Source organism: Salarias fasciatus, chromosome 10, assembly GCF_902148845.1.
Source record: "Salarias fasciatus chromosome 10, fSalaFa1.1, whole genome shotgun sequence".
Taxonomy (NCBI): Eukaryota; Metazoa; Chordata; class Actinopteri; order Blenniiformes; family Blenniidae; genus Salarias; species Salarias fasciatus.
The window spans coordinates 1,370,423-1,380,922 of NC_043754.1; positions in this window are offsets into that span (position 1 = coordinate 1,370,423).

The following is a 10,500-nucleotide window of genomic DNA, read 5'->3' on the forward strand; positions in this document are numbered from 1 at the left end:
ACAACTGGAAGCTTCAGCTGTGGCTTGATGAATAAAGTCCCCAGATCTCCTTTAAACAATATCTGCAGGACGGACAAGTCTGATCGATGAAGACCAGGATGTGGACCGTGGAGCCTGGTGGGTTGGGGTTAGGGTTAGGGTTCCCCGCCCTCCTTCAGAGGCCTGGCTGAGTCCCGGACATTACGTGGTCATAATGTTGTGGCTGATCTGTGTGTGGGGAGACTCTGAAGACGTGGGAGTTTTTTTCTGATGGCGGGGGGCGGGGCGTGGTGTGGAGGGCGTGTCCACCCGGAGGAGCAGCTGGCCTCCTTTACCTCCCGTCGCTGCGATGGCGAGGATTTTATGCAAGACTCGGCGATCTCTCCTCTGGCGCCGGGTAGCCCTGCTGCTGGGAATCCCTCCGTTTCAGAACGCACTCAGGTCCCTCCCCCCGTCCCGTCCCCCACCCCCCGTCCCGTCCCCGTCCCCTTCCCCCGCCCGGCGGACTGACTCACACTCCATTGGAGGAGGTTCCTGACTTCCTAATGAGGAGAAATCGTGAAGCATCTCTGGAAAAACGGCATTTATTTTTGGCTTGTCAGCCTCGGCGAGCGCAGCCTCCACCGCCATTTCCCTCTTGTTTGATTCCATTAACACGACATCAAACAGGAACGGCGAATTACAACAAATTAGAGCGTGTCTGTTTGGGCGGCGCTGCGATTCTTCTGATCTCTGATTGAGCCCATTTTCTAACGTCGGTATTTTTAAACGAGGCCCAAAGCGAGCCCAGCCCAGCCAGACGGGTCCCCTCGGCCGTCGCCCTCGGCCACCTTGGCTTCGTCCTTTGAACCGTCCACCTCGGTGGCGTCCGCGGATAACAAGGCCCGCCTCCTTGATGTGGGAACCGGAGCCAGAGGCTTGAAACAGAGTACTGAAAGTGATCAGGGTCGTCACGGCCGAAGCCGACGGACCAGTCGGGGTTTGTTTTCACGCGTGAGACAGAAGAGCGGCGGCGAGACGCTTCACATGGTGATTCATCTGCAGCACGGCGAGGTTTGGAAATGAAGCGTGAGTTGTGAAGGATGGCGCTGCTCAGCTCACATCCATCCTCTGCTGCTGGCTTTTCTCTGGGACATTAACCAGCTGGAGGTTTGAGCAGGAGTCCCATCAGAGGTCTGGTTCTGAGATCTGTGTCGATATGCAAGGTCACGACCTCACCTTTCAACTCTCTGAAGAGGGGAACCTTTCTGAAAGCATTAGATTAAATTAATCCATCAGATCCAGCTGCTCAGACGGCTGCTATTTGGAAGAAACGTGTCGGTCTGAAAGAGACGGTTCTGCTGAGGTCCAACAGACGGACCGAAGACTGACTGACTGACTGAAACATGCACCGACCCTCTTACCTGAACCCCCACATACCCAGCCCAAACCCTGCCCCCACCCCAGGCCCCCCCATCAGTCAGTCGCAGACACCGAGTCATTTTAGTTGAATCGTTTCTCTGGAAATGGAGGCTCCAGGAGGCTCCTTGGTCCCAGGAGCCTCGGTGGTCCCGGGATCCTCGTTGCTCGGTGGCGCTCCGGCTGCCTCGAGGTCCGTCTGGCTCTCAGTGATTAGATAAAGCCACTTTGGGTTTGTGCTTCTGTGAGACGCTCCACCTGTGATCGGCCACATTATGGCTCATTTAGCTGAAACCTCCTCATCGGCTCTCATCTGGTCCTCAGACAGTCCCGTGGTGAACTGGACTCATGGTCCAACCTGAAGAGACGCCCGTCCCCCCGGGGCAACGGTGGCAGCTCTCTGCAGAAAGCAGCGGCGTCGCGTTGATTCCTTCATGAGAGTTAAGTTTGAAAGTGGGATTGACTGTTTGTCGGCACGCCGCCCAGCAGCTGCATGGCGGTCCGGCGAGCCGAGCACAGCAGGAGGCCGCCTACCTGCTTCCAGGAGAAATAAGCAGCTCTGGTAATTGAACATAATTCGTCATCCTTCAGCCGCCCTGCTCTCCTCCTGCACGGCGTTAAAGGAAAAGCGTCTTCTTACAGCAAATGCAAATCTCCCCAACTCCCACCAAGCATGACTTTTTAAAAGCGGATCTGCGAGTCCCGTCCAGGCCAGACCTCTAATGGAGAACCAGCAAAGCGGGACGGGGATCTCAGAAAAGCAGGGCGGCGTTCACTCCTCCTCCAGAGCAGCTCCCTGCCGCTCCTGTCAGCCGGTTCCGAGTCTCAGGGAGTCTCCGGGAGGCTCAGTTCTGGCAGAACGGCTGAATATTTATGTTGATGTGACCAGTTCCTCTGAAGCGTTGCACTCTGGGATTGCAGGACTCTTTCTCCCTCTCAGCCTCAGCAGACACAGCAGGAACCCGGGATGAGTGGAGGAGGGGCAGACCAGGTCCGGGTCTGGTTCTGGTGTTTGTGTCCGTGTGAGCCAAGCGAGGCGGCCGTCCGGAGAACGTTTGGAACCTCTTAGTAAAACGGACCGAGCTCTTGTTGCAGCTGCCAGATAGTTCTCTCATTTTTTGGTGTTTCGTGACGTTTGTGTGGTTTGCATCGGAGTCTGGAAGAGAACGCCTCCTTGTGGATGTGGGTGGAGGAGCAGTGGGGGGCGGGGCGGGGGGAGGAGTCTGTTTCCGGGCGGAGTCTCCCGACCCGCCAGGACTAACGCTGGATGATCCACACACCGCACTCAGTAAAGCCAAGAGGCCAGCTCACCCAGCTCACAGGACTCTGCTGCCCGCCGGACTGTTCCCACGGTGGGGGTGGGGTGGGGGGGGGGGGGGGGGCGACACGGCGCCGTCGGACTCCCTGCATTGTGAAAGGATTGTTGGTTCTTCTGTATTTTCTTGATGAACAGTGTGTGCTCATATTTAAGACTGACAATAATAAAATGTTGTATCTAAAGACGAGCGTCTTCTGTCCCTGTGGATCGCAGCGAGGACGGATCGGCGTCCATGGAGCCAGGAAAACCTTTTCAGACCAAGCTTTTCAACCTTTTCCACCTTTTCAACCGTCACTGTTGTTGCTTCAGGGAAAACTGACATCTAGTTTCCAACATGATCCGACTGGAGTTTGTTACAAAACGAGACAGAAATAAACAGTGAGCTGCAGGTGATTCTTTGTTGGAGACCTATACCTGTAATTAAAAAAACAAAAACACATTTTAGTCCTGTGAAGATTATTTTTTAATTATGATTAATCTCATCTTTTCCATAGTTAATCACGATTCACCGCTCTTTGAATTGCTGTATTTAGAAGGTGTTGTTTAGCATTTGAAGGTAGTTTTCATTTTTTAACGTAAAGCGTTGATCAATCCGATCAGTCAGTTCAAACTTAAAGTCACTGTTGAAGCTTCAGCAGCGAGACTTCCTTCCTGCAGTGACTGATTTCTGACCAGAGCGTCTCGGTCGGAATCAGACAGAAAGAATTTCCTGTTTCACCTTCTTAGATGTTCTTTCAAAATAAAGTGTCGTGTAGACCAATGTCATACTATGTCAGATTTCAAAGTGAAAAATGAAAAAACAAAATTGAATCTTTATTCACCCCAGCATTAAAATTAAGAATAAGGAGCGAGTATTATAACCAATGAGTCAAACTAGGAGCGAGTTATGATTTAGTGCTAAAGGGCACTTATTCACACGTCAACAGATCCAGACGGGGAATTGAACCAGCAAACAGCCGCTCCTGAACACCTTCTGCTACAACATGACTTCAAATCTCACACTTTTCCTCCAAAAACAAACAAAACAAAAATAACACATCATACTGCTCTGTGGTGTCATGGTTAGAACTCCTCTCACCTTTAGAGGGGTGTGTGTGTGGGTGTGGTCCGGGTTTTTCTATGGTTGTGGGGACAAAATCTCCCCACAACCATAGAAAAACCAGGCACAATGTCATTTGTGGGGACATTGTTTTGGGTCCCCATGAAGGGAAACAGTATTTTCTTGGCCATATTGTTGTTACTGACAAAAGTAAAAGTGCAAGTGGGTTAGAGTTAGGGTTAGGAGTTAGACATGAATGGGAGTCAATGGAAGGTCCCCACAAGAATGAGAAACCCAACCTGTGTGTGTGTGTGTGTGTGTGTGTGTGTGTGTGTGTGTGTGTGTGTGTGTGTGTGTGTGTGTGTGTGTGTGTGTGTGTGTGTGTGTGTGTGTGTGTGTGTGTGTGTGTGTGTGTGTGTGTGTGTGTGTGTGTGTGTTTTCAGTAGGATTATTAACAGGAAACGGTAAATCCTTCCTCGCCGCCTCGGAGCCGTCCGGCCGTCTGGAGCTTCACTTTGCATGTTGACAGGATGACCACACACACTCACAATCAAACCACTGCTAGAGCAGAGTGGAAATGTCAAACACACACCACCCGCTCCATCATTTACGCATTACTGAAACACTCCTGTCTGCCAACAAGCATCATGATCGTCCACTGACTGTTAGAATAACTCGGTATTTTACTGTAAATCGCAAAGTTGAGATTAGATTCCGTGGTTTTTGATGCATTGATGTGTTGAACGATGAACTCTCTGCAGGACTTCTCCCTTTAACGTAGAACATTCGAGGAAAGAACACGACGAGAACTGAGAAACAGAAGTGAGATTTGAGCAGATGAAGTACGACAGGGCGGAGCTGCTGAGCTGATCTGTGCTGCATGATCCAGATGTGCTGAACAGATGTTTGCGGTCATTGGAGGAATCCGGGCGGCTCGGCCGACTGTGAGGTACAGCGCTCTGCCTGTACTCCGTTCATTTCAGCGTCAAGCTGGAACTTTGCTGTCTGTTGATATGGTGAGGAGTTTCAGTGTGAATCATCCTACAACCAGAATGTCAGGCGAACAACCCATCAGTCAAACAACCACACGTCAGGTGAACACCACGTCAGGCGACAAGCAACACGTCAGGTGACCAGCAATACGTCAGGCGAACAGCAAAACGTCAGGCAAACAACCACACGTCAGGTGAACACCACTTCAGGTGAACACGTCAGGCAACCAGCAACACCTCAGGTGACCAGCAACACGTCAGGCGAACAAAACGTCAGGCAAACAACCACAAGTCAGGCGAACAGCAACACATCAGGTGAACAACACGTCATGCGTACAGCAACACGTCAGGCAAACAGCAAAACGTCAAGCAATTAACCATACGTCAAGTGAACAGCCGCACGTCAGGCGAACAACACGTCAGGCATACAGCACGTGAGGTGAACAACACGTGAATGGAACAGCACGTCATCCGTTCAGCATGTGAGGTCAACAACCCGTCAGGCGTTCATTACATCAGGCGAGCAGCTCGTCGTCCTGTCGGAGACGCCCGGAGCGGTTGTGACGGTGGTTTCTCCCTCCGCACCGCCTGCAGAGCTCACGTTGTTCCCGCCTCCGGCGCCGTGCTGCACCGCCGCTCCGCTGCTCTGACACTGATCCAGAAACCAGACGGTTGTATTGATCGGCGTGTCGCTCAGGAGTCGTGACCTCGGACTGCTCCGGCTGTGGTCTGTCCGCCGCGGTACCAACAGCCGCTAACAGCTCTGCTCTGAGCCACACGGCGCCTCCTCCAGCCCGGACGGACGATTTTCAGGCTTCTGCTGCATCAGTTCTGTACAGCGGCAGCAGGAAGTCCAGCGTAACGCTCCCAGTGTTCCTCTGCTCTGCCGTGACGCTAACGGCGTTCTGTAACAGCAGCGGCGGCTGTTTCTCATTCATGGCTTCCAGGCGATCAGGAACAGGAGCGTCGCTGGCGCTTGTGACGGAGAGCAGAGCTTCTCAGTGATCAATAATGTAAAGACTGATCCAGTCCGCCGGGTCTGCAGGGTTCCAGGGTTTTACTGTAGATTTCACTTCATTCAGCAGCGACAAAGAAAAGCTGTGCAGCTGATTCCTGCTGCTGCTTCTTCAGCCGAACAAATATTTAATTCATGCAAACATCTGCTCTCTGCAGCTGAGAGGTGAAGCAGTGAAGCTGTGAGAGGATGAGAGGAAGAGCGATGGCTCAGCTGATCCTGGTCTCTCAGCTGATCCTGGTGTCTCCGCTGATCCTGGTCTCTCAGCTGATCCTGGTGTCTCAGCTGATCCTGGTGTCTCAGCTGATCCTGGGGTTTCATGTCTTTCTTTCTTTCCGCCGGAGCTCCGCCTCCTGCCAGCAGGACGCCGGGTTCCTGGTCCAGCTTGCTGTCTGGCCTCGGTGAAGAGTTCAGCGACTGTTCCGATGTCCTGTTCTCCTTCTGTCTCGTTGTTGATCCATTGGCTTCTGAAGGATCCACTTCATTCTTATATAAATCGCGCTGAGTCTTTCCAGAGCCCCGCACTGTTTTCACTGCAGAGCAGGAACTTCAGGAGAACCAGACCAGGAGACGTTCTGCACAGGGACAGCAGCAGAACGTCTCCAGCAGCCTGAACTATTGAAGCTGAGCCAGACTAAACTGACAGTCTGAATCCTGGTCCAACAGATCCAGATTAGCATTGCTTCCATCAGACTGAGTGCCGATTAAAGGACATAAAGCAATACATTGACAGCAAAGCGGAGAACTGAAGCGGTGCTGCAGATCGGTTCTGACTGAAGACTGAAGCCTGATTGGAAGACAAACTCCGGCTCGATGGACTTTTTCCTTCTGAAGGTTTCCGTCTCGCCGGTTTCCACTCGCATGGTTCTCTGAGCCTGGACTGTACTGGTCCCTCAGAGCGAGGCGGAGTTAGGTTTTATAATTGAAAGACCCCACCCAAACACCACCCACCTCCACCCAGCCCCACCCCCACCCAAACACCACCCGCCCTGTCCCTCCAGATCACTGCTGACTCCATCCAGCAGGACCGTTGTGGTTTTAGAACCGGTCCCTCACCGCGTTGGACTGTGAACCTGAGCGGCACTGAAGCCGCGCCAGGACGACCACCGTCAGCCGAGTGACGGGAGAACCGGTCCGATCCGGATCGCCTGAACGTATGAATGTAGAGCCGCTACTCCTCCACATCCAGAGGAACCAGCTGAGGAGGCTCGGCTCCTCTTTAGGACGCTTCCTGGACGCCTCCCTGGGGAGGAGTTCCGAGCATGTCCCACTGGGAGGAGACCCCGGGGAAGACCAGGACACGCTGGAGAGACCATGTCTCTCGGCTGGCCTGGATGCCTTGGGATCCTCCTGGAAGAGCTGGAGGAAGAGTCTGGGGACAGGAAGTCTGGACACCCCTGCTGAGACTGCTGCCCCTGCAGCCCGGTCCCGGATAAGCGGTGGAAAATGGATGGATCATTGAGAAGTTTTATTTGTGAAAAGACTTGAAAAGATCAAGATCACCGTGGACGCCCCGGTGTCCCTCCAGGGACGGAGAACCCTGCTGCCAGCTGCTCTGCTGCTAATGCTAGCTGTCAGGCTGCGGCGGCGCCGTGGAGCAGAGCGCCCCCTTCAGCTCCGTGACAGACGTGGAGGCACTGGAGGAACGTCTCAAACCCCCGCCGGAGCCGTCGCCTCCGTCAACTCTCTCCTCCAAACTCCTCCACCTAATTAACGTCAGAACGGAGAGGAGAAACATTCAGGATCCGGCGCTTCCCTCCCTCCTCCGGCGGAGACGGGCCTAGCGGCCGTAAACATCCTCTGATTGGCCCGATTGTCTGGCAGGACCGGGAGGTGTGCCGCCATCGAGCAACCAGATAAAATAACATCTACGCTGAAGGAAGCCAGCGTTCCACGTGCAGATCCACATGAAACGCTTTCGACAGTCCGACGGCGGGCGCTAACGGCGATACGGGAGCCGGCAGGAATGAAGCTAACAGCTACAGGAAGGCAGAGTCAACGCCGACGTGGTGCAGTTACAAAACGAAGACAATGAGGTGTAACGGCTTCGACACTGGAATCAGCTCATATCTGAGAAAAGCCTGATTTCACAAACTTCTCTCTTTTAATTAGCATTTAGCTCCAGATGAGGTTCCTCTGTCTGAGGGAAGGAAGGAGAAAAGACGCCTCCGTCTTCAGGGGAGCTTCGTCCATTTCTGCATCTGTACAGCTGTGAGAGCTGAATGCTGCCAGTTTTCAAGAGAAATCATAGGAGGCTAATTAAGACGGCATATTTAATGCTCCTGATGAGGCGAAGCGACGCCTTCCAGAGGTGGAATCGCTGCGAAGCGAGAGTCAGAGGCAAGTTTCTAAAGTGGGAATAAAGAGCAGTAATGAGGAGACAGAAGAGATGCCAGGAGTCTGAACTGATTTTTACTTTAATTCAATTCAGAACAGTTTTATTTATACAGCGCCGCTCACACAATCAGCCCATGGAAACAAGAGATGGTGGAAATGAAAGAAGAGAAATCAAACGACAAAAAAAGTAAAATTTAGTAAAAGTAAAAACAATTTCTGAAAAATAAAGACCATGAAGCAAGTCCTCATCTGTCTAAACCTGCAGCAGCTTAACCACAATCAAACGAGGCCTCGGCCGTCTGAACCTCCAGCAGGTCCACTCCGTGGTCCATTGACCACAGATTGGAAACCTTTAAATCTGATGTGGAAAATGAAAACTGATTCCTGAAACCAAACTAAAAACAGTAAAAAAGTTGTGTTCCAGTGACTGTTTGGTAAATATGTTTGTACATATTTAGCTGTGTGAGACAGACTTTTGATTCCTCATCTCAGGTTCAGGTTTCAGAGCCAGCAGCTCCAAAAAGCGGAGGACTCGGCAACGACTTCAGAGATCGATGAAGACCACAGATCTGCTGCTCTTCTGACACAGTGGCAGGAAATCCACTCAGCATCACGCTGGTTTAATGGAACAGACCTTTAATTGATCAGGACAAGAACAAAATGATCCACTATCAGGAGCTAACACAGCGTGACGCTCTTATTGTTAAAGGTAGAGGAAGGAACAGACTCTTCCTCTTGGAGTCTTGTCTTTGCAGTTGAATGTGAAACGGCGTCACCGCTGGCCGCAGGTGGAGCTGATGCTCATGCAGCTGATACTAATGTAGCTGATGCTAATGCAGCTGATGCTCATGCAGCTGATGCAAATGCAGCTGATGCTAATGTAGCTGATGCTCATGCAGCTGATGCTAATGTAGCTGATGCTCATGCAGCTGATGCTAATGTAGCTGATGCTCATGCAGCTGATGCTCATGTAGCTGATGCTAATGCAGCTTTTCCAGCTCCGTCTCTCTCAGAGCTTCAGGACTGTTCAGACAGCTACAAACTGAACTCACTGCTGTGTTTTCTTCATGCCTGGTTCCTGTAGTCGTCTGTTTCTTGCGGCAGCGGCGGCGGTGGTGGCTTACTGCTGCAGTTTGGAGTCGACCTTTGTTACATTTCAATGAATTGATTTAGTTCCTGCACTCATTTTTCATTGAGCTGTAAAATCCAGGAGTGAATTTGGTGCAGGGTTCAGACTCATGTTCTCCAGATGTTCTCTCCTGTTGGTAGAGATTCATGACTTTGCTTGGAAGCCGCGATCAGGATGTTTAAAGAATTCCTATCAAAGCCAGCGGATGCTGCAGACCTACAGACCTTTGAAGAGTGTGTGTTCATGATGAAGAATGTTCCACTTGACAGTGGTCTGGTTCTCCGGTTCTCCGGTTCTCCAGTTCTCTGGTTCTGCGGTTCTCCAGGACTAGCCAAAGCCAGTTGTGATGGTTTCTCTCTTAATCCTCCACAGCAGCTTCTAGCGGTCCAGAATAAAAGACAAGTTATTACATCGTTTTCTATATATCTATAACCTGCTTAAATGATCCCTCTGGGTTCAGTTGCTGAGGCCATCAGGGTCACATTAAGGCTCACTGATATTTTTTAGGGCTGCATTACTTTACTTTTGTAGACTAATCTATTTTTTTTTTTTTTTTTTCAGTTTTCTAATTAGTCACGATTGTCTTCTTTATGTTTAAGAACCTGTGCTGGACTCTTGTTTCACTCTGACAGCAGGTTTGCAAACAGATATATTTAGATAACGACCTTTAGAGCGTCTGTAACCTCGGTGCTCAGATCTCTGATAGATGAAGCTCTTTGCCGTCGATCATCTTCCATTTTGGTTGTTTGTAGTTTGTCTTGGCTTGGCCTGGTTTGGTTTGGTTTGGTTTGATATCGTTTGGTTTGGTTTGGTTCAGCCTGGTTTGGTTCGGTTTAGTATGGTATTGAATGATATGGTTTGGCTTGGTTTGGTTTAGCCTGGTTTGGTATGTTATTGTTTGGTTTGGGCTGGGTTGGCTTGGCTTGGCATGGTTTGGCTTGGTTGATATCATTTGATTTGGTTTGGTTTGGTATTGTTTGGTTTGGTTTGGCTTGACTTGGTATGGTATGTTATGGTTTACTTTGGTATCATTTGGTTTGACTTGGTATAGTTTGGCTTGGCTTGGTTTTGCTTAGCTTAGCTTGGCTTGACTTGGTATGGTATGGTTTTGTTTAGTTTGGTATTGTTCGGTATCATTTGGTTTGGTTTGGTTTAGTTTGGTTTGACTTGACTTGGCTTGGTATGGTTTCGTTTGGTACAGTTTAGTTTGGCTTGGCTTGGTATGTGATTTGGTTTGGTTTAGTTTGGTTTGACTTGACTTGACTTGATTTGGTATGGATTGGTTTGGTTTGA